Source organism: Stegodyphus dumicola, chromosome X1, assembly GCF_044657685.1.
Source record: "Stegodyphus dumicola isolate Sdum_Otavi_A_Nest chromosome X1, ASM4465768v1".
NCBI lineage: Eukaryota > Metazoa > Arthropoda > Arachnida > Araneae > Eresidae > Stegodyphus > Stegodyphus dumicola.
In genome coordinates this window covers 54,450,455-54,475,344 of record NC_140780.1, presented here as the reverse complement: position 1 = coordinate 54,475,344, position 24,890 = coordinate 54,450,455, and the positions used below count along the sequence as shown (strand labels likewise).

General features: G+C 32.6%; 1 protein-coding gene across 1 annotated transcript in view; it reads right to left on the bottom strand.

Annotated features, from left to right (window-relative positions):
• The window catches only part of LOC118185142 (metabotropic glutamate receptor 4-like), a 96,795-nt gene extending 77,592 nt beyond the window's left edge, over positions 1-19,203 (bottom strand). Inside the window, exons 1-2 of the mRNA XM_085806978.1 lie at positions 19,105-19,203; positions 11,199-11,343 (exon numbers count right to left, since the gene is read on the bottom strand). The gene's annotated coding sequence lies outside the window, so the exon portion shown is untranslated. The remainder of the gene's footprint in view (positions 1-11,198; positions 11,344-19,104) is intronic.
• Positions 19,204-24,890: the final 5,687 nt, after the last annotated feature.

Genomic DNA, 24,890 nt, shown 5'->3' with positions numbered 1-24,890 from the left:
AAGAATGTAGTAAATGTTAATTTTGTACGTCTTTAGCTTGTGTAGTTTCAGAATAATGTAAATTTTTGCAATCCTGTGTCTCACAGAAAAACGTCTCAATAGAAAACTGAACGTAAATACGCGTAAAATAGATATACGTATGTAGTATATATGATAAATGAAAGGACTACGGTATTGCATTTTTTGTCTCCAATACAGGACTGTCATAGAAATAGGCTTTGTCGATAGAGAATGACAGCTGTGACGTTACACAATAAAAATATATACAAACATCCCAAATAAAACCTTTTAACAGCATTTTATTTCTCTTTTGGTGTTATCTTGTTAGCCGCATACTCGTCAATCTTTGCCCTTTGCTATTTCTTCCTCAGAAAAACGCATTAAAGTAGAAGTCTTAAGGCGCAGCGCACTAACATGGGTAACATGCAAAATTTTAGTAGTAGAATTCATTCTTGCATAAAAAGGAATGAAAGTATGTATTTGGAAAATACTATTTTGAAAGCAGAATGCTACAGCTCGATCACAATGAGAAATAATTCTTACGTTATATGATAACATCTTAAACTGACATGTGATTATTCGAACACAGTGATAATGAACAGGTTTCGTTTGACAATAATAAATGGCACACATTATTCCTTCTTTCCTCACAAAGAAGCGGAAACAGAATTTCTGTTTCCTTTGTTATTTCCATTTCACGTTTGGGACGTTTCTCCCCCCTGGATCCGCTATTTTAGCATTTTTATTTGCTAAATTATAAGTTAAATCTGTTAAGCACAAAACGTTAATACAGACAATTAAAGTATAATTGAAAGATGGTCATGCAGAGGGAAGATAAGGCTAGATGTTACAAAACCATACCGATTGCCATGCATGGAAGAGAAATCGGAAAGAAAAGGGCTAGTCTACCTTTAATATATTTTATTATTTGTATTGTGTTTTATTTTCGAAAGAACGATTTCATGTTCCTGAGAAGGGAAATTCCTCTGTGTCTCTCGAGATTTTATTCATTCTTGATTTTGGAATTTAAAGAGCTCAAGATACGCCAAAGAAATTTTGCATGTGAATAAACAGCATACGTGATCAAAACTTTAAGACCATGAATTTGATATTTTCGTTTCTTTACCAAATGGAATCCAGAATTTTACTTATGTAGTCACTTTAAATCTGACTTTGCGAAGGAAACAATTTTCTTGTTATCCTGAATAAAAGAAAAGTAAAATAAATGGAAACTTTTATTTTATTATAGGATATGAAATCTTACGTAAGAGAAAATATGCATCCGCTATTCTAATCATTTCCGGTAGGCACAGTTTAAAATGCCGTGACAAATTCAAATGAAATTTATAACTACTTTTCAAAGTAAATACTATTTATATTTTCAGGTGTCGAAGCGAATCAATTAACAATTCATAGGCTACACATTATCTTGCAAGAAATAAAAGGCATTCCTTTCAGCGAACCAATCTAGTAATCTTTTTCTTCAATGGCAGATTGTGAACAATTACAAATGTAACTCACTCCATTAACGTATACAAGGCCGGATGTGGCGGTCTCTTTATTATCGAAGCACCTAATAGGTGGGCCCCCATCGCCTTTCCTATGAAGGGGACGGACAGTTACAACCATGCCTTCTCCGGTATTCGAAACCAGGCCCTTCCGCATCGCAGTCAGCTTCCCTGGCCACTATATCGACTGGGCGGCCCAATCTAGTAATCTTAAGATTTGGATTCGATTGCTGTTGATAGTACGTTCAGTTTCTCAAGGTAACGTGATTATGAACAACCCATAATGTGTGTACCGTGATGCGCGAATTAGAATCATCATTCGTCATCAACGTGAACTGGTCGACTGGCAAATGATTCTCTCCCCAATCTGATTTTAGTTGGGGAAGAGTAAAGAGTTAAAGACATACTTTCCGTGTGCCATATTCAACAAAGCACTCTTGTAATATGAAGACCTGGTGTTTGGTGTATTTAACTATGGAAAAGCACACTAGGGCTATCTGCCTAAGAGGAGGGATGCCTTCGTGAAGGACTTTCTAAGGGAAACTGGCTCGTATACACTTGAAGACCTGGAGTCAGTTCTCGGCGAGGGTGCACTGAATCGTTCATCATATATTGTTTCCATATTTCTAATATCTCTAGAAGTTTAAATATTTCATTACTAATCTAACGTAAAATAAACTGATGTATTAATAACACGCTTAAAGTATTTTTAAAGCGAAATAAAAAGTTACAGAATCTACATACAAATTTATAAATTTACATAAAAGTAAAATACTTGCCATAATGGATGACAGATTTTTGTTCTGTTGGAATACTTCTGAAGAAAATACAAGTTTATTCAAAATGATTTCCATAATTTCAGATTTAGGTTGAAGCTATGATTGATATTATATATTTGGTATACTTGAAGTGTCTAGAATTTCCTTCTTTAATTATAGAAAAGTTCTATAACATATCTGATTGCACGTAATAAATAATTCTGGGCGTTTACATTTATATTAGTCTCGAATAATCCAGAATTTTACTAGAAAAAAGTCTAGAAATTTATATACATGGTGACATGGGTATAAAATTTTAGGAGAGGTAAGATAGACCAAGACGACTCAAAAGTACATAGCAAATGGAAGGTATGTAGGGTCTCAAATGGTATGCATATGCTGTAGTGTACACAAGAAGCATCAAACTGAAAGAACAGCACGTAAGTGAATACGCGTTTTAGAAATAAATATATTTTACAAAAGTAATAGAGGTCAAAGAAGGTGATCGAAGTGATTTCCAGCGCAAGGAATTCCAGATATTTTGGAAGACTACGATCATGTCTCTGGTTTCGTTGTCAGCTCCTGCAATGTGTGCAGCCTGAGCCTCGGTAGTGACAACCGAAGTGACTTACAGCAGGTTTTCGTAAGCCCCCAGGAGAAGTGATCAAAATAACATGGACTTTCGCAAAGAAACTATGGTTATCTGCCTAAAGGAAAGGATGTCTTCATGGAGAGAAAGGAGGGGAAAAACTCCACTGCTGATAGCCCGTTCACTGGGCCTCGAAATTCAGTGATATTGCTTGTCAATCTTTCTTTTGCACATCGGGCTCCCATGTTGCTAGTAAAACCTTACGAATTGTAAATAAAATAAAATCGGTGCTGGGAAAGAGAGAGGTTGTAGGATTCCTCACAGTGTAATGCTGAGTTACTGTTGAAAGTGAAGAATCTTAAGAACTGATAAGCGAATAATCGCTTGAGTTCGTGTGACAGGAACAACAAGATAGAAGGGTAAACTAGCCCTTTAATATTCCAACTAAAGTTTAACAAACTCCAGTTTGGAGTGTACAATAAAGCCGACACTTGGGCTTTGAACTTAAGAGACTAAGACTAATACTAAACTTAACTAAAACTAAATATATCTCTTAACTAAAGAGATATAGCCGAACTATCAAGATTCTAACCGAGTTTGCTCCTTAACGTTAATAGCCCGCGAGCGAAGCTATCAAGGGCCTAAAGTACGGGCGAGCGTAATAATAGCTTACGAGAGAGTAGCCTAAAAAGGCGGACGCGTGCAGACAGAATACCTGTTATCTCTCTCTCTAAGACGGAAGAACTTCGCAGTTAAATACCGCTTTTTCTCATTATGCATTCAGACATGATTCCAAAACTACGTTCTGGCCGGAAGTAGTAAGTTGAAGTTAAGAATTAATAGGAAAGGAACTTTTAACCCAATTTAACTGTTAATAAAATTAACATAATCCTTATAAGGTTATTTATGAAAAAGTAATACGTTATTGTAAAGCAATGGACATTTATTTGCTGCAATCACTTTGAAAGAGGAAGTGAATTTTTGAATGGGACAAAAATAACATTTGCAAGAATTCTATGTGAATGTTAGTAAATACACTGAGAAAAACTTATGCAGCTGCTCTATGGAAAAATTATTATGTATTATAAGCAGAACTTCAAATTGCGAACTGTTGCGTTTTGCAGGTTTTCGATTTTCTAACATTTAGTATTGATATTATTTTCATCATGATAAATGTTATAATAGAGCGTAATGAAAGACGTAACACAACTATTGAGGCTAACGCAGTTTTTATTTTATTATAATCTTTCATCTTTTGAAGGGTATTTCATAGGTGTCGAAGAGAATAGCAGTAAAATATTTAATCATGCTAACTAAATTAAAGCGACGCTATTAGCATTCGTTTTATTGCCTCAGAAAAGGGCTAAATGGCTATAATTGTGAAATGATTCTTGATGGATTCGGTTCACTTCTTCAAACAAGATAGATCCTGAATGCTTTGCTTGAATGGTTATATAGGCTGAACTGCGTTTAATCAATTAAACGTAATTTATCCATTTCATTAGTTTATTTAAAAGAGACAATTAGTTACCTTCATTTGTTGTTTTTTAACAATAATTATGATAAGAACTATTGTTCTGGGATCAAGAGGAAACTTTTTGAGTATTTACGAAATCCTGTTAAAAACCATTAGTCTTGGATTATTAAGATAGGTTTATATTTATAGGCATTTTAAAATTCAGACTTTTAAAATTCAAGAATTTTTAAAATTCAAGTTTTATTTTCGTTTACTTGAAATTCATGTCTATTAATGATATATTTTATAGAAAATGTGATTAAATTCACACGACTACCACCTCATTGAGACGACTATCTTTGAAAGCATTTGAGAGAGCGTAATTAAATATCGGTACTTAACATTGTTGATAAATATGTTTCCTTATGTGATCATCTCCATAAAAGGAAATCATCTGGAACAATCGGTAATGGTCTTAGAGAGTTTTCATTGCATATTTAATGCATAAAAATTCAATACATTGTACAGATTCAAGCATATGTATTATCATGTCAAAAAAGGGATAAAAACACGCTATTATTCCATTTAGAAACGGGAATGTAAATATTACACAAAGCTGATATTCTTGCAAAGGATGGAAGAATTAAAAAGTAAACCTTGTTTGTTCAGCTTGACGATTAAATCTTGTTTAATATTTTTTCAAAATAGGTTCGGAAAATAGATTGTTTTTGAAGAAAATGGGCATGGAATTTAACATTATATTTTCGGAGATAAGTTTCTTTCCATTCTTTTAAGCCTTCTCGTTTTCTTCTCAGAAATTGTATCTTTGAATAATAATTTCCTAGGAATATTCCATTTTCGTTAAATCCCTAATTCTTCATAACTTTGTTTTCTATTTTAGGCCAGTTTTTCTCATTTGTAAGATATATTATTCTTTAGCAGGTTTTACATTAAATATTAACAAATTTACATATCTAGAATATCTATTAAATGTCTGTTTGCATTTGAATAAAAGCAGTAAATTTCGAAAATTAAATGTACCAGAATTTGACATATATGAAAATGAATAAAAAGGTATACTCTCTTTTTGAATTAAGTGCATAATCATCTATATTTGGTCACTGAAGATATACTGAAGTCAATGCTCTACCATCTTTGATTTTTGTAAAAAATGTCTAAATGGACGTAATAAGACTTACAATTGCAGCTCAAGAAACAGATTGAGCACTTAAGTGTAAAGAAAAAACGTATCTCTTGAAATTATTCCGGAATATAAAGGAAAAGTTTGAAATGCAATAAAAGTATTGTAAATAATACTGGAGCTATAAATTTATTGGGAATGCTCCGAGGGACTGAAGAAGAAAACAGACCTGCCTCACCGCATTAGGAACACTTTTAATATTTTGAACATATGCCAATATCTTACTACTTTTTGTAATGGCAAATATTTCATGTTGATGTTTAAATATTTTATGATAATTTCATTAAAATATTACAGTTGGTTTTATATAGAAATAACAGTATTCAAATATTGCCGTGGAAAATATTCTATTAATATTTAACAAAGTTAAAAGTAATTTTCCGGTTAAATGTTTCTATGCTTTTATGCTTTCCCTTTTTCATCTTTTAAATATAATTAAACTTCAAAACTGCCCAGGAAATAGTAATGAAATGAGTAAAATTCACAAATAAAAACTGATTTCGAGAAATCCTAGTAACAAAGCTCATTTTTTTTGTTTCATTCATCCAAATCATGCAGTACGTAAAACATCATTTAAGAGAAAAGGTTATTCCTTAAAAAAGAATAAAAAAGCGACTAAAATTTAATTTTGTTTTAAAAGTAAACAATTACTTTAGATTATTCTAAAAAAGTAAAGCAACAAAAATGCAGTAAAATATTTATAAGAGAAAATAAAATTGCATATTAAGGCAACTGTTTGCAATAATTCAAAAAAAAAAAAAAAAAAAAAAAAAACTCTAGCTTTGAAATTGAAATGAAGATTTTTTTAACAAGCTTCATATCTTAGAAAGCTTCATATATATCAAGTGAAATGATGCCAAACACTTAACACTTAGCGTTTTATTGGCAACTGAAAAAATATGTACTTAACCAAACATTTTGTTTTCAAACAGTAAAGTGTATTAAAGTTTTGAGCCAAATTAGCTAGGCCAAATTTGTGCAGTCTCCTGCTGAAACACTTTTAATTTGTTATTTCAATTTTGTTATCTTACAACCCGCAGGTGGCAGAGGTTTGAGTGAGCTCAAACATTGTGCTTCCTGTTCAATTCAAGCTTAGATGAAAAGACTATTTAAAACTACATACATTTTGATGTTTTATTTCAAATGGAGCGATAATTTATTTATCAGTCTAATAGGGTCTGAAGGACTTTCAGTTAATATTGCACAAACTGTATAACCATAATAAAAGAGTAATACAACAAAATATCATAATTTGTTTTAAGCAGCATGTTTTACCTGCTTAGACACACGTGCTATAATTAACACGCTTTGCAAATCAGAAATTTTGAAAAATCAAACTAGATTCGTAATAATATCTCATCGGCCCGACTTTCCCCTTTCTAAGGCGTTGAAGTGTGATTGCGAGATTGCGTTTTATGTTAATTTATACGGTATCTCCTCCTTCCTTCCAACATGCTTTATTAGTGTAACGGCAGCACACTCGGTGCATATTCGAGAGGTCCTGGTTCAGTCTCGGAGAGGGCATTGTTCATTTTTCACGTTTCCTGCTTTAAAACAAACTAATGACTCTAAAGTGGCACCCGAACTAAAATGTGGTGGACAATAAACCGCCACCATAATAAAGTGATTACCGCTTTCGGTTTTAGTAGCGGCCAATGCCTATAAATTGTCAGAGACCACCACTAGAATAAAAGAAAGATGGCGATTGGTCATCGATAGCTCAAAGCGGAGCATCAAATGTGTCCTCCTCCACAATGGAAATTCATTACGGAAGTCCTAATAAGCCATCCAGTTTGTTTGTATGAAGAATATGAAGATGTTAAGGAGAAAAGAAACGTTAATATTGTTTGGTTAAACTGCCTGGTTTACTCAACTTTCTCTTAGTCCCGCGACATACACACACAAAAACGTAAAAATAAACCAAAACACAAAAACTCTCTTTAAAAAATAAATCTGAAAACAATTACTCACAATTTCTCCTTTGACAATCTGTACAACGATCAATATTGTAGCCAAATTATTAGTTATGTACTTTACTATAATTACACAATTTTCATTGATCACTAATCTCATTTTTAACATTTTCCAAATCTACCAAAATCATAATGAAACACCTTACAATTATTAATCTTTATAAATAGTTACTCAAAAACGTAAACTCACATATAAAGCTAGTTTAGAAGAACTCATTATTCCTTTCCCAGTAACACATAGTCAATTTTTCTTCTGACATTTAGAAATTAAACTACTTGATATAATCTCAATACACATTAATTTTGTGAAAATTTCTTTTAAGAAACATTTATTTTCCCTTAATTTAATTTAAGTGATAACTCATGACAATTAACCATTTAAAAATAAAAATCACTCTCTCATCTATTAGTTAAATAACCAGTAACAAAAAAAAAAAAAAAAAAAAAAAAAAAAAAAAAAAACGAGAGGGAAAAAAATACACTCACGGAAGCCGCATACAGAACAGTCTGTGGGACTTGGGGAGCTACCGGACTATTTCTTTAATACGTCGAAAACAATATTCGGTCGAGACTTAATAGTTGTCAAAAAACGTCTGATAACTGTTCGACGCACTTACGGTTGGCTATTTCATCGCTGTCTGAAACCAAGTCTATTGACTCCCTCCAACATATCAACTCCTTCTCAGGAATCCCTCACCGTCAATTAGCAGAAAGCGATTATCAAGCAGTCAGCCTCGCCGATTCTCTATAATCGGCAGTCCAGAGGTTTTGATGAAAGTTTACGCAATTATTTCAGCGGCTGGAAATCACCCTTTCGAAACAAGGAAATGAGCTCATCTTTTCCAATAGGGAAAAACGGATACTCTCTAACCGTTCACATGAGAGCTGTCTACTTTCTTTTCTGATTCTCTTGAATTTTTCTCAGGCGACGATTCATGCGTGCCGAAACGCGATAAACCAATTCCAGGTCGCCGGACAACCTCACACCAATAACCCGCATCGCCCAGGGTCCGGTCCTGCAGCAAGCAAACCACGGGGAGGCTGTGCGTGGACCCGCAGACCGCGACCGGCCCCAAAGGAGCTGCCGGGCTAACTGCGCTCCTTCTTGTCTAGAGAGTTGTTGATTTTCCAAGAAGCTGAAAAACTGGAAAAATCTGCTAATCATCTCTCCTGCCTCTCGTGCAACCACTTTTAAAATCTCGGTGACGCTCAAAATGCGTACTACTCTATAATCACTATTGGTTCAAAATATCAATAAAATTTAAATTAACCAATCCTACACAATACTTGAACTCTCTCTAACCAACTAGAATAAAGGCAATTAATAACCACCAAATTCGAAGAAAAATCAGCCCTCTCTTTTAAGTGACATATCCTTTTTTCCCGCGCAACCAACATCGAATATTTTCAACCTATAATTCTGTCAAGTGCGCGGCCCCGATAGAGCTATTCGCCTTCGAACAAGCAAAACGCGTGTTCAATCCCGAAAGATAAGGAGACAAAAAAGGCAGCTGGCCGCCGACCTTTGACCCCAAAGTAGTCGGTCCGTGAGAACGAAAAAACACGCCTCTTTAGCTGTATCAAACTTTTCGCTAAATAAGAGCTTTATCTTAATCAAATGCAGAAATTTAAACATTACTATAAATTAAAAATTAATTTTAAAATATGAACATTACAATTTCACTATTTCTCGTAAATTAATATATTAACTAATTAAGACACAACAACACGCCGAATAAATACTAATTCAGAAGTCAAACAACAAAAAGAACAATAAAGAGAACAATTCAGAAGTCAAACAATAAAAATCTTTCTGTTCTAGTTAACGATCCTAATTCCAATCCAAATTTGCCTTCGGCTTTTAGAGAAATTATGTTTTAGTTCTGGTTTCGCCAACAGATGGCGCCACTTGCTTATTCTTGTCCAGGCTTTCTTATCTTATCTAATCATTATTTCCTATCTTGTTCATTTGCGGTTTTGCAGCTGAAGATGATGGTTCGGTAAAACCATCGAAACTAGTCCTGTGGAAATTTTGTAGGTATAACGCTGATTTTTGTTGTTTGACTTCTGAATTAGTAATATATTAACTAATCACTATAAAATAATACATAACAATTCTACACAACAAAGATATAAAGAGAGTCATTGATTTTCTGCAATATCACATGCATCAGTAGATTATATACATTGACTTTAAACTGAGCTTCTTCCTCCTTAGTCAGCAAATACATACCAAGCATCCCTGATTTTTGAGTATGTGGGATAGCAGAGATCGTGAGAAGCACTGTGTACAATCGAACTGGCCGTCAAGATTTGACCTGAAACTTGGTGACCCAAACATCAGCCACTTGTCGACAGAGAGAATATTTCATTTCCCCCTCTGCATGTAAAGCTGGGTCTCATGAAGATTTGCCAACTGACAGAGACTGTTTCAAGTATCCCAATCCCATTTTCCTAGCCTGTCGTTTGAATAAATAAAGGCCGGTGTGTCTGATGGTCTACAATCGACAGCTCCTTAAAGATGAACATTTCATTGGAACAATTACAATTCTAAAGAATACTTAGTGGGCATTCAAAACCGTTGTCAAAGACTTCAATTTACGTTATTTTTCTATCACATTTGTTTAATAATTTATTTATTGATTCAAATTAATTTCACATGCATTTTTGGAAACTTGTATATTTTTTCATTTATATATACATTTTCTTCAATTAGTAGATCTTAAATTCTGTAAGCCTCAAAATTATTTTACATAAGTTTAAAAATATGCTCTCTCTTTATATATATATATATACACGCCTTTTAAAGTATTATAACATCAATTCGAAATTCATTTTTAGTATGGTAAATTTTAAAACAACGATTTGCGCATAATGCAGCATTGCATTCTTCACAGTATAGGCCAAGATATTTTCTTATACTTGCAATATAGTACATAAGAAATAGAAACTGTCATTCCTGAGATACTATGCTGTTGGAGTTGGTAGAACATTTTGTGAAGGTAGTTGATACTATGATGTGGTACTATAGGAGCAATGTATTGTATCGTAAGACGAGAGATAAAATAGTCGATTGGTTGATATGCATCTATTGTGAAAGAACTGTCCAGTTGATGATTTAAAGTACAAAAATAGAAACTGTTACAAAGATAACTCAGATTAAGTATTCAAAGTAATTTTTTTCCTGTTAAATGATGCGCAGACTGAAGTTTACTTAAATTACACCAGATAAGTATTACAACTGAAAGAAATCTTACCCTTTGCAGTGGATTTTTCCAAAATTCTGTTCGACTGGCTGATGTGCACGTATATCTAAAGTGGACCAGCTGTCTAGTTGAAGATTAAAAGTATAAAAATGGAAATTGTTAAATCAGAACCCAGATTAAGTATTCAAAGTAATTTTTTTCTTGCTAATGATGAGCAGACTGAAGTTTACTTAAATTACACCAGATAAGTATTACAACTGAAAAAATCTTACCCTTTGCAGTGGAGTTTTCCAAATTTCTGTTCGACTGGCTGATATGCACCTATATCTAAAGTGGACCAGCTGTCCATTTGAAGATTAAAAGTATAAAAATGTAAATTGTTAAATCAGAACCCAGATTAAATATTCAAAGTATTTCCCTCCCATTGATAATACAGAGAGCGAAGTTTACTTAAATTTCACCAACGTTAAAGTTTTTTATCAGTGAATATTAAAGTGTCAGTTTTACCTCTTGCACTTGGTTTTTCCAAAATTCTTCGAACAATGCTGTCGTAATAAGAGTCGCCTGCAACTCCGGAATCTTTCGTTAGTCTCTCTTTCACTGCTAGACAAATGCCTTTCTTCAGAAGAAGTTCTTCTAGTACTGTAAATGCCTGCAATAATAAAATATTTTAGAACCTTGAGAATATGTCCTTATATTTAACATAGCTCTAAGTTATTAGAAATTACTTCAGAATGAAGTGATATCTTTACACTGAAATGGTTTCGATCAACATCGATGGAATTACCTGCTATATGTATGCATAACGCAGGTCATTGTTGCTTTATTCCCACATACCTTTCTTTATTCCTACTTACATCTACATAAATGTATTGTTTATTTCACATCTGATAGACTTATTACACATTTGATAGACGCTAAACTTTTGTATAACATGTTCAGTAATTAAATGACTTCTACTATTAAAATATAATAAATTTGACTAAATATAATCATACATATAAACTAATTAATAGTATTCACTTCCTGCTTTTTAAATACCACTCAAAAGAAGTTTCTCGTGATAAAAACATCTATAATTACATTTGCTGAATTGTTTTCAATTTATCAGTTTTCGTACTTATTAATGGGAAACTATAACTTAACAAAGCTACAATCTCTTTTATTTTAAAGAAATGAAGTATCTTCAGCTTTGGATTCACATGGTGGAGGTAGGAAAATAAAATAAGATTTGAATGCTTAATAAATTATCGTTTTAGAAAATATGTATAATTTTTCGCAATAATATTTTTCATATATTTAAAGATATTTTTATGTTTATAAAAGAATAATTTTATAAATAATTCAATTATAACGAAAGGTTCTTCTCAAAAAATAAATATTAATTGAAAGTTTATTAAAGTTTATGACAACATACGCATAAAGTGAGTCAGAAATATCACATGTTTCACGTAAAAAGTAATGTACTGCTTCATATTGTAGAGGGATATGTTGAATGGTATATGAAATCTGAAACTTTTCTTTTGATTTTTGTTTAAATGAAGAGTACTTACTCAAGGTTAAATCATCAACCAAGATTGCACTGAATAAGCTGCAACGTAAACGATTGCATAATGCGAGTCTTCGAGAATGGAAAGATGTATGATTGCAGCGTTTTGTCTCTGCCAGCTATAGGAAAGCCGGAAAACAATAGTTTACAACGAGAAATACCCACGAAAGAAATCATCCCGAAAGAACTCGTAGAACCATCGATAAGAATTAGAAGTATTAAAAGGAAAAACAGTTTGAAGCAATAAAGTAAGTCTGAGTTTATATTGTTTCGTATTTTCTTCAGCCTACCAGCGCCCGAACGGTAAAGTCGCTGAACTCTGCTAGTTCGGTCTAGGGTTAAATTCCCGGCGAACAGGCTAGCATCATGGACGTTTTCATGGTTTTGCGCATGTGTAACGTGTATACGAGTCATATGTGGTGGATGATAATTCGAACGAACATAGTTTCATGATTCATGAAACTATGTTCGTTATTAACTAATTAACTAATCATAAGGAATTTCTTATATGTGGGACTAAAATCAATTTCAAAAATTACTTTTATGACTGTTAATAGGAATTTCTAAAGAAATATTGAAATTTTCATCTGATACAGACATATTAATGTACAACAAACAACAACAACAAAGAAATTATTTTCCTAAAAAAGCTAAAAGAAGAAAGAAAAGGGGAAATCTAATTTCCTTTTCTGGGGCAGAAAGAAGTGACAAACAGGAAACTGCTGATAGTTTCTGTCATAACTCATTATTTTATTCGCTCATTTCAAATATTTTCGATAATACATATATCCTTTATTTAAGTTTTATTTAATTTGTCACTTTCAGGAAAAAACAACCCCCCCCGAAAAAAAAACGTATGTTTATAATAGAAGAAAAACAAAAGATACGCCTAATCGTATGACCACAAAGTAAATAAAAGGTACTAATTCATAAAAAATATAATTTCTTTAGCAGATCTTGCTTATTATGAACACGGAAGATTTGAAATTTTTACTTTTATTATATGCAATTTATGAAAGGTTTGCATTTTTAGGTCGCATACATTTTGATTGCCTTCAACGGTTAGTTGGTAAACTGATGAGGTATGCAATTATTAAAGACAGAAATGCCTTTTTGAATGTCTTATTAACGGAAAGCTGCTAATATTTATCTTACACGTGGGAACACAATAAAACTCCATGCAGCCTGCTCGCCTTCAAGGATTTTGTTTTCCGAGGGCGTCATGGCGTGCCTTAATATTATCCCAAAAAGCAGGCAACGTCAACTAGTTCGTCACGTAGGAATTATTTGCTTTAATTCTAAATCTCATCACTTTATTTATCAGATCTAAAATTAGATCTATTATAATTTAATATTCCTTTTATTATTTGACATGTGATTATAATTAAAATAAAAATCTCAAGATTTATGTATATGCTTTAATGCTAAAGTTAGAATGCCGTGCAAAACAGAATTTCTAATACAGTTATAACAATTATATTCCCATATGTACAGTAAAAATGTGTCTTCTGTCTGTCTTGTTACCACTTATATACCCTTTTTTGTTCCTTGGTAAAGTATATCAGCATCTTTTTTCAGTAAAACAAACTCCCGCTAAATGTGTATTTTCAGATATCGTTTACATTTCGCAGAGTTAAACTTTTTGACTGCAAAACTCCATTTAAAATCTCTTAGGAGCAGCTCTTTCCTGAATCCTAAGAGCTTTTTCCATAATGCTCTTTGGCGGTGGTTTGTAAAAGTGTCCTTCAATTTCTGTATTTGTCGAGGCAGTTCGCCACCTAAAGTGCATGGGATAAAGCTTTCAGGTGGCTTCATATATTTTCAAATTGTTATATCCCTTTTCAAAATGTCTACTTTCAGGCCAAACGCAATGCATTTATTTTGATGCATATAGATTTTATAGTTTTGTCTATATACTGTTTGAATGTACAATAAATATGTTTTCTATTTGGTTGAAAGAGGATACTTTCTTTTTTCTGTGGTTTTATTATAAGTACTACTTTTTTTATTCAGCATCTCAAACTACCGATACAAAGTTAAATTCAGTTTGCTTTGATTAAACATAAGCCTAAACTTCTTAAATTGCCAGACGATATATAATATATATCATTTCATTTCTAGAACGTTAAGTAAATGCACAATGTATTAGAACTAAACCATTTATTTTAAACTTCAGCTTGAAATTACAGAAACTAAAATATTAACAAATTTAATTTCTACTTCTTGTGGGACGGGCAGATAAAAATTATTTAAATTATTTACTACCCGGTGTTTATATTTAAAAATTTAATATTTAAAACCTAACAACGTGGTTCCACTATTCCGCGATTTCTAATGTGATTTCAATCAAAAATAAATTCACCAGCTTGTATTTCAGCACTCAAAGCAGGCTGAGGTTTCTTACACTCTCTTTTAAACTTATATTCTTGCTCATAGTTTAAACTCCCTTAATTTACATTTTCTGGTAATTCTGAAAACAGTAGAATTACATGAAGAGTTCAATATAAGAAATAATCCATAATTAACTAAAATAAACCTTACAATACAAGCAGAACATATTCTTCCTTACAAAATGAGATTATTTTGTTGACTTATCGATGTTTATAATATGCTAAAAATTCAGCCCAAAATTTGTTGATTCTTTTAAGTATGAAAACATGTTCAAATTACTGTATTTAATGTATAATTTGTGAGTATTTTTCTGTATATTAACATAACTATGAAACCATGTAATATTGAACAGGTCAAAAAGACAGAAATAAAAAAATATTCCATTTTTTATGTAAAAAACACTTTTCTTAGAAGAATTAAAAAAATATTGACCTTTTAATCAAATAACTTTGATTTCTTTATTCGAGAGTATAAAATTTAGAAAGATGTTTATAACACCTGTCTTCGGTTCCTTTTAAGTAAGATAATTCAATTTTAATCACTACTAAATTTCTAGTTTTGAAGGCAAACAGACAAAGAAATAAGGTAACTTTAAATTTATTCTGCCTCATCCCTTGTAAGGGTTGAACTTAAAATATACAACACAAAATACTAGTCAACTGGACCTGCCTTAAACACAAGCTTCTTTGAACCTGTTGTAAAATTGAAACAATTTAATCTATTCCTACCAAGGGCTATAAACTCCGCCTAGACTGCCGAAAAGATTCAAATGTTCGATTTACCAACACAAAGCTAGCCTTTCACTTCCTTAAATAATTCAATATCACCGTCGTTTACATGTCAAAACGCTTACATGTAGCTATACTTCAACAGTCGAAATATTATGCATGCTTATGTGGCCAAGAAATGTTAGCTTTAATAAGCTAATTCAGCTAGATAATGCCTTATAGGTTAATCAACTGAATAACAATCAAGTTGAATGAAGTCCCCTGGGGAGGAATAGGAGGCAATTAAGAAGAAGAAGACCATTGTCTCATGAGCCAGGCAACTATCAGAGTAGTTAAAAGAAATCAGAGAACACGCATCCCGAGAAAACCAGAGATTAACCCAGACTATGTAGCGAAATTGTTTTCTATAAGCCAATGAGCTGCAAACGACCTAATGTTAAAATTCCTCCGGGAGGATCTTATGGTTTAAGGAGGCGGAGGAATTGCCCTTGGAACAGCGTATGCCTTTAGTACAGAATTTCTCATTCCACTCCTGCAGGTAGTCAAATACATAACTAATTTTTAAGGCATTATACAAAAGCTTATTTCTAATATAAAAATGCACCCTCAGTAGTTGTTCTAAGGATCTTACACACAGCTATTTGTAATTATTCTAACTCTATTCCAAAACTGCTTGCCACTCTAACCTTCATAAATTCTAAAATGAAAGGACCTCACAACGAAGAACCTCCCAAAGGGAAATGAAGCAGAAAGGAAAGATGTAAATTAAGTAACATTTTGTTAGTAAAACATAAATGCCACAAGTAAAGGAATCTAAGTTACGGGATTATATAAAGAAATTTTATCCCAGAAAGAAAAAAAGTGAAATACAATATTACATACTGACAAAATGGAAAAGAATTACTGTGCGGGATATGATTAGGACTATTTCGCAAAAGTATGTTTGAAAAAAGAACAGCTTCTTGAAGTTCTCGACCCTTTTTCCTTTTGAGGACTAGCTGAACTATCCAACTGAGCTGTCCAAAACCGATAACTAAGTTTATTTAACCATTAAACTTGTGTAATTTTAACTTCATCAATACTTTCGCATAAGTAAGAGTAGTGTTACAGTATTTTAAGAATGAGAATCCCAGATAATTTGCTCTCAGGCGATTACACTCTAGCACCGACTAAAAAATATTTTCTCTTCATAAAAAATATGTCCATATTTATTTGCAAGCTATATGCAGAATACATATGTTTTTTATTGATAAAATACTGTATGCTGTAATCTACTTGTGAATACCCAGTTCAAAACTTGATAAACATTATTTATGTAATTATTTGTCTATACTTCTACCCTGAAACCCTTTTGCAAATCCCCATGTCCAGAACATTTTATTGAAAATTAATTTCTGTAATCAGAAAGCCTATTATAATGTGTGTTATAAAGCCTGTTAATCTGATATGGAAGGATAAAAAAATATAAAGCACTGGCACTTTTTTGCTTGATTCTATATATAATATTTTGAATTTTCTTCTTTTGCATGCAACTTAAAGCCTGAAAGTCTTCAATATCGTTTTCAGTATCAGTCAGTGTTTTATATTATCAGTAGCCATAAAGTTAGCGTTCGTTTACAAGACATTTTTGAAAAATCTCATGAATTAAATGATGCAGTTTTAACGGCATGAAACATAAACAGAGAAGAAATCATGTATTTCGTTTTCTCATGTACGCAGTTGCCATGATTTAGTTAAAATTCAAACCAAAAGTAATGCAAGTGCAAATGATTAGAAACATTTGACATACACAAATCTGCTAACCCACCAGCGAAATTGTTTTCAAAATAATTTTTATACTCCAAAATTAAAGCAAAGTAGAAAAAAAATAATGCACTGTTTCCAAATACTCCACCTAGGCCCACCAGCGGCCGAGCGGTAAAGACGCTGAACACTGGTAGTTCGGTCTGAGGTTCGAATCCCGCGAACGGGCTGGCTGCATGGGCGTTTTCGTGGTTTTCCCCATGTGTAACGTGTATACGAGCCAGTTTCCCTTAGAAAGTCCTCCACGAAAGGCATCCCTCCCTTTAGGCAGATAGCCCTCGTGTGCTTTGCCATAATTAAATACACCAAATACTCCACCGGGAAGGTTTTCCTCCAAAATTTAATGCCTACATGAAAGATTTCATGCATATGCGCTGTTAGAAATGGCGGAAAATGCCATTGTTTAAATTTATTATTTATTAAAAAATTCTGTTTCTTTGGACCTTTTTTTTTTTTCTTGCCATTTTTTCATTTTGCACCTCAGGAAGACCCAGTAAATGCTATTCTTAAGAATTTATTCAAATTCTCTTTACACGGATGGAAATAAACCAGACAAGAGCAGTCTTAGTAGTGCGTTTAAGGTTTTAAATTCAGGATTTGAGAAAGGAGAAAGTAAATTCTTTGCAAAAATTTACAGTTTAATTTCAGAATAAATTTTGAAAGACAACGGGATAAATATACACCTAAAAGTAAATATTTATGTAAAACTGAAGAGACGAGATATTCACAATCCGATCCGTGTATAATATTAATACCAATAATAGAAAAAAAAGTTGCTACGATTGTGCAGGAGCTAAATATTAAATAACATATAAATTATTAACATATTATTTATACATATTATACATTATTTATACATAGCTGGTAGTTCTTTTGTGCATAATTAACTTTACATTTACATTTTCAGGTCATAATTTCATAAAGTAAATTTTATGAAAATTTAGTCATAGTTTCACTCAGACAAATCTGAAAAATTTGTTCAGAGACGCGATATAAAAAAGGTATCAAATTACAGTAGCTGAGTATATATGGATCAGGCATTTAAATTCTTTTTGTTTCATTTCCTGACTTGTCTGAAACGAATATGTAGGTGAAAAGATTCTGTTTCAGCTAAACAGTGTTATATTGTTATATAAATGCATTGGGCTCCCCAGCGGCCGAGCGGTAATGTCGCTGAACACTGGTACTTCTGTCCGAGGTTCGAATCCCGCGAACGGGCCGGCTGCATGGGCGCTTTCGTGGTTTTTCCCATGTGTAACGTGTATAAGAGCCAGTTTCCCTTAGAAAGTCCTCCACGAAGGCATCCCTCCCCTTAGGCAGATAGCCCTAATGTGCTTTGTCATAATTAAATAAACCAAAGCAAACCTATATAAATGCAGAGGTATGTTACATTAACGCTTTCATGTTATATTGCTGTCTAGCTGGAATGCTTATGTTATATTAATGAAAAAAAAAGTAAAGAATCGTGTTATTAATTGAATCCTCAGTATAAAACAGAGAAAATGAATATTGTTATCAGGAAAGTTTTTCTTCATTGTGTGTCATTAAATTATTTATGCTTGTGAAGTGCCCTGTGAAATTATTTATGCTTGTAAATTATGTCGTAATGTGAAAAAGGCTCCTAAGTGCTATAAATGAATATCAATCTGAGCATTGATCATGAGGACACAGCACTGACTCGAGAATGCTCAAATCCCTCCTGGCTTCAGTGGTGTTACTGTTTCGCGTCGTGCTTTTAAAAATCAAAAGGAAACAAAAGAAACCAAGAAAGAGTTGGAAATCAAGGATTCATATTCTTTGCTTTTGAGGCAAACAAGCCTTTGAAGCACAAATTTCCCCGGAACAGAGTAATTGCAGGAGGCTTAATCGAGCAATTTCAAGCTGATTTAGTGGATATGCATTCACTATTCTATTTTAATGATGGGTCTAAATATTTACTTACCTGTGTAGCTATCAATTTGAAATATGCTTGGACTATCCCTCTCAACAACAACTCTGACCTTCAAATCTCCTTTCGAAATTAAATTTTCGGAACGCAAATCACAGTCTTTACAAACGGAAGAGTTTAACAATAAACATGTTCAAGAAACAAGCTAGTGGCGCCATCTGTTGATGAAACCAGAACTAAAACATAATTTCTTTAAAGGCCTAAGGCAAAGATGGATTGGAGTTAGGGTCGTTAAGTAGAACAGAAAGATGTTTTTTAATGTGAAATACCTCTAGAGAATCAAGTTCTCCAATGGATGAAGTTTTTTGAATAATTTTGGCAGCAGAAAAATTATAAAGTGTGATTTTCGGACCAACAATGTTGGGCAACGAAAGACTATTATGTTCAAGACATTTTGAAAAAGAAAGCTTTCACTTTTTCAAAATGAAATCGGAGCCTCTGTCGTTTAACTATTTAATCGAACTCTTAATGTACAATGTAAAACTACATTACAAAATTGAATACGTCGAGGTATATCGATATAATGAATAAATTAATACATATTTATAATAAAAACTTGACACTGAAGTATTAATACAGAGCAGCATCGATTACATTACGAAATCAAGATAAAATTTGAAAACGTCGTTGGTCACTAACGACTCAATGGATCAGTAAAAATTTAAAAGTTGGAGGTACGGTACCCATCATCTCGTAAATCTTTCCGAAAAAGAAAATGAACAAAGCTAAACAAAAAGAAAGTTTTACCATTTTTAAAAATTATTTATCGGACTCGTATTGGCTATAAACTGAAAAATATAATTGAATTGCATAAGAAATATTTGGAGTCTGGATATTATTTCATTGAAAACGTTTTGAAGAAAAGAAAACATCTGAGTAGAGATGAATATTTCATGAAATTTCTGACTTACCACGAAAAATTTAATGCTTGCTCGGAAGACGTTAGAATGACATAGGACACATACATTTTACTTACCTGCCATTTCAACGAAAAGGGCGAGTATTGTCACACTAATACGTCAGTTATAGGTCTATAATATGTTTTTTCCGCAATATCAATATCATAGTTTACCACTCAGCTTCCTACTCAGATCAATTTAAATGGTTGTGTTCAATTATCCTTTGTAGACTTCATTTTTTGCCTACACGTAGCATAGCACCCCATTCTCCCCGCACAAAGATTGCCTGGATTTGATTTGGGTGATGGGAAAGTGGAAGGCAAAAGATTTCTTCTACGATTATATGAAATAATAACAGATCTATAAAAGTCATGATAGCATGGTTTTGGTTTAAATACAGAAATTCTTAACAAGTCTTAAAAACGAAAATGCATAATGAGGAAAAGCCTTGTTAATCCAGGTCTTACACAAAATTATGTTTCGTTTTCGAATGTTAATGCTGTTAATATTTCTGAAAAAGTCTACAGTGACTTAAAAAAAGGTAATTGTAACAGGATTATGTTTTTATGGGCAAGAAAAGGGCTAAGCATAGGCAAAGTTTGTTAAATAGAATGTGAAAAGTGTTAAAATAAAATTTACATTTCCTAAACATATTTTGACAGTTCTTTGATTAAAAATAATATGTGTTAGAGATATATTTCAAAAATCTAGCCGAATTTGGTTTGGTTAGTTTGATGACAAAACATGCGAGGTTTATCTTGCCTAAGAGAAGGGATACCTTCTTGGAGGACTTTCTAAGGCAAACTCGCTCGTATACACGTTACACATGGGGAAAACCACGAGAACGCTCATGCAGTATGGGATCGAGGCAATGTCGGAACTACTAGTGTTCAGCGATATTACTACTTGGTCGTTGGCGGGCACTAGTAGAATTTGGATTAGCAGTAGAAAAAATGGAAACAAAAAAGCATTCTGAGTATCTTTGATTAAGAATTAGTAGCATAAAAAATAAGAAATGTAGCATTTCTCTTATGCATCCCAACTAAACATTTAGAAAGAATATGTACTGGCTTAAGTTAATTTTATATTACAGAAAATGTTACTTAAATTTCGTAGGAAATGAAACATGTGTATGTTTAAGTTTACTTTTGGAGAAAAGAAAATGTAAAATTAATAAGTATTTGAAAGATAAAATAAAAATGGGACAAAATTAAGAGCATGGAAGGGAAAAGATAAATTTTGTATTTTCAAAAATATTAGCTTAGAAGCAAACAAGAATAATAAGAAAAAGATTAAAACTAAATTTTTAAATAAAATAAATAAAAAACTTATTATATATTTCTTTTTTCTATGTAAAAAAAAAAAAAAAAAAGAAAGGAAAATTAAACTCGTGCAAACGAAATTTATTTTTGCAAAATAAAAAAATTAAAAATAAAAGTATATCATTTAGATATCTAAAAATAAAACGTAGGAAAAAAAAAAAAAAAACTAATTTGTTAAAACTAAGCGTTTATGGAAACAAAAAGTAAACAAACAAGAAATATAAATAAAACTATGGAAATAAAATTTACTTTTGCAGAAAATAATTTTAAATTTGGGCAGAAGTCAAATATTCCATTTGAGAACGAAACAATACAGAACATGCAACATGCAAAAATAATGCTTCAGTTCTATATGATAAGCTGTTTTTATTTCCAAGCCGTCGATCGTTAGGACGTCGGTAAGCGGATCAGAGGTGGAGAGATCGAAACCTTTCCGCCGTTCTTTTTAAACCTCATGCAATTATACAACATCTATTTATTAAATATTTACTTTCATTAGAATAAATAATAACATCAATTAATTAAAAATAGTTACGGACTAATAAGTAAATATTCGGTTGAAGAAATTTAATTAAAAGTAGAAAAGAAGATAGTAATATAATAAAAAATAATGAAAAGGGATGTAATTCAACCTCAAGCATATAGTTCAAGATGGTACATAACAGTGTTTGCAATAACGTAAAAACGAAACTGCTATATTTTCAATTTGGAGCAGAGGTGATGTCATACTCAGGTATCATGTGACACCAACTTGGCGGTCATGACATTATATCCGAGGGTCGCATGATTCAAAATGGAGAAAATCTAGGACATACATCTTTACCGTGACGTCATCCTCGTTATCCACAGCTACTATTAGGAATTCCATAGCTTAGTTCGCTTTTCGGTGAGCAGTATTAAGGGTTTTAACCAGATTATTTAGCGAGAAACTAAGAATTTACAAGTAGGAAGATGGAGTTATCGTCTTCACAATTAATAATTCCGTTTTAGGTTAAACAGCACTTGTTATTAAGTTTGTGGTCGGTGGTTTATTAACATTTCCATAATCATTAACTGAAGATTTTGCATGTAAGTGTATAACTGACATTTTAGTAACTGGAATTACTTCTGCATTGGGACAGTGGTTGAAATTCAGTTTGGTATTTGCAGATAAGCGGCTCTTTATCCTACAACAAACAATCTCCGAAAAGTCAGATCCATAATATGCAGATTTGTTGCAGAATAAATACATAAATACATAAATGAATAATAAAATAAATAAAGAAATAAAAATAAAATAAAAGAAACAAATAAACGGAAACAACAAAGATGCGATTTAAATCACTTCCATTCAAATAAATAAGCGCATAGGCTTACTTATAACCCTTAAATTTCTACAAAAGATAATATGAAACCAGTGTTTTTAAATTAATGTTTTCTGATGAAAAAGACTTTCTTCAGAATTCCGCATTTGAAAAGTTAGTTCTGTAGCCGGACCCCAAGAAAACGTTTTTAATGAATTATCGGGTAGCTTTAATTATTTAAAGATGATTCTTTTTATTTGACAATGAAAATCAGGTTTATATCTGAAGTATTGTTTTCTTTATAAGCTAATACAAAAACTTAAGTTTTGTATAGTTTTGCGAAAAGTTAACTTCGCCATCAAACCTGTCTCAGCCTGAAAGCCTATTATATTTAATGCATTTCTTAACTTATAACTAAGGTTCTAAATCGTAACCATTCAAGTGATATTTAGCCATGCTATTATTTTAAGCTGTTACTTATCACGGTTATTTTGAGCATTTAGAGTAGTTTCATTCAGATTTTATTCTTAAATGAAAGTTATAATAAATTTGATTTTTGTTAACATTTTTGTTTATTTTAAACTTAATTCATCTGGAGTAATTATTACGTGAATTAAACTGGCTTAAGTTTTTGTTTTCTTACCAAAATCTTCCTAAAGTATACATCATCTCAGCTTCCTCCCTAAAGAACAGTAAAAATTTAGAAAAGGACTTTCTACGACCCACCAGCTCATCAGAATTTCTGAGTTTATTGGTGCTGCTCTCCGTAATACGTTAAGTATTGCCATCCTTATGCTAGACGTGGACAAAGCCTTTGATCGCATCTAGCATACAGGACTTCTTTACAAATTGATTCAACTTAACTTGCCCAGAGATTTAATTCTGATCCTAAAATCCCTTCTTGAAAAGCGCACTTTCTCAGTGAAGCAGGGCGACCACTGCTTCTTCCCGTGTTGTATCAAAGGAGGTGTAACTCAGGGCTCCATCTTAGGCCCAATTTTATACTTGATATACGTCCATGATTTTCTAAATTTCTCACAGGATCATAACTTTATGCTTGTACGTTACGCTGATGATACGGCGCTCACTGAAAGTTCCCGAAGATCTAACCACACCCTCCAGAAACTTCAAAGTAAAATCCCAGACATCGAAAAGTGGTGTGCTACATGGAAAACCAGGATTAATCCCACTAAATCGCAGATTCTGCTCATAAGAAAATACAAGATTAAAGACCCCATCACCAGCTCAGTAACCCTTTTCGGAAAGCAAGTACCGATCGTCAACTCGGCAAAGTATCTCGGCGTAAAGTTCAACAGGTAATTTACATGGAGCACTCATATCAGAATCACCCGGGGCAAAGCATAGGGACTTATGAGAAAACTTTACCTTCTTCTCTCAGATTACTCAGGTCTAGATCTGGCAAAAAAGAAAAGAACCTATACAGCGATTATAAGACCCATCCTCACCTATGCTTCAGCCGTGTGGACAAACGCTACCAAGAACAATGTCAAGAAACTCCAAGTTCTACAAAATAAATTTCTAAGGATAATAACCGGAGCACCTCATTTTCTCAGAATTAAGAATCTCCACAACGACCTGAAAATCGAATACATTCAAGATCACCTCAAAAAGTTAAATGAAAACTTTTACAGAAAAGCCGAGCAAAACATAACTGCAGACTTCGCGGATTTACTAAATTACGAAAAAATAGAAGATGACTATTTTAGAAGGCCGTACGTGGTCAACTTGTTGAATATTTTTAATCAGCTACCTTAAAACTTAAAAAAAAGTCTAGCATAGCATTGGCTCCCGCTCTCTTCTGACTCCGCCTCGAAGTGGACACGTGACCTGATTTCCGATTTTGTATTTCTTTCTGAAAATACAGCTCAACTGCTACTGCAGGAAACCCTCATCGGCAGATGGCGCAATACCTGCGATTTACTTCATGATTTCAGCGGACAATAAACTCTTACTGAGACAAAGTGTCTCAAATTTCTCGCATACACGTTCGCATTTCGAGCGCTTTACTAAGAAATTTTCATCACAAGGCCCATTGTGGACAAAATTGATAGAATAGGAAAGTACTGTCTTATGCAGTAGAACGCCTGTATAAAACGCACAAGTATCCAAGTATCCTCCTAAATTATAACTGAGAGAGAAAAACTAACGAATTTTCATTTTTCTTAAATTTCAGAGGTTTATGCTAATTGTTTAAATAATAAAAAATAAGTAACGAAAAATTTAAATATTCCTTTCTCTAATTTCATTGTATATAA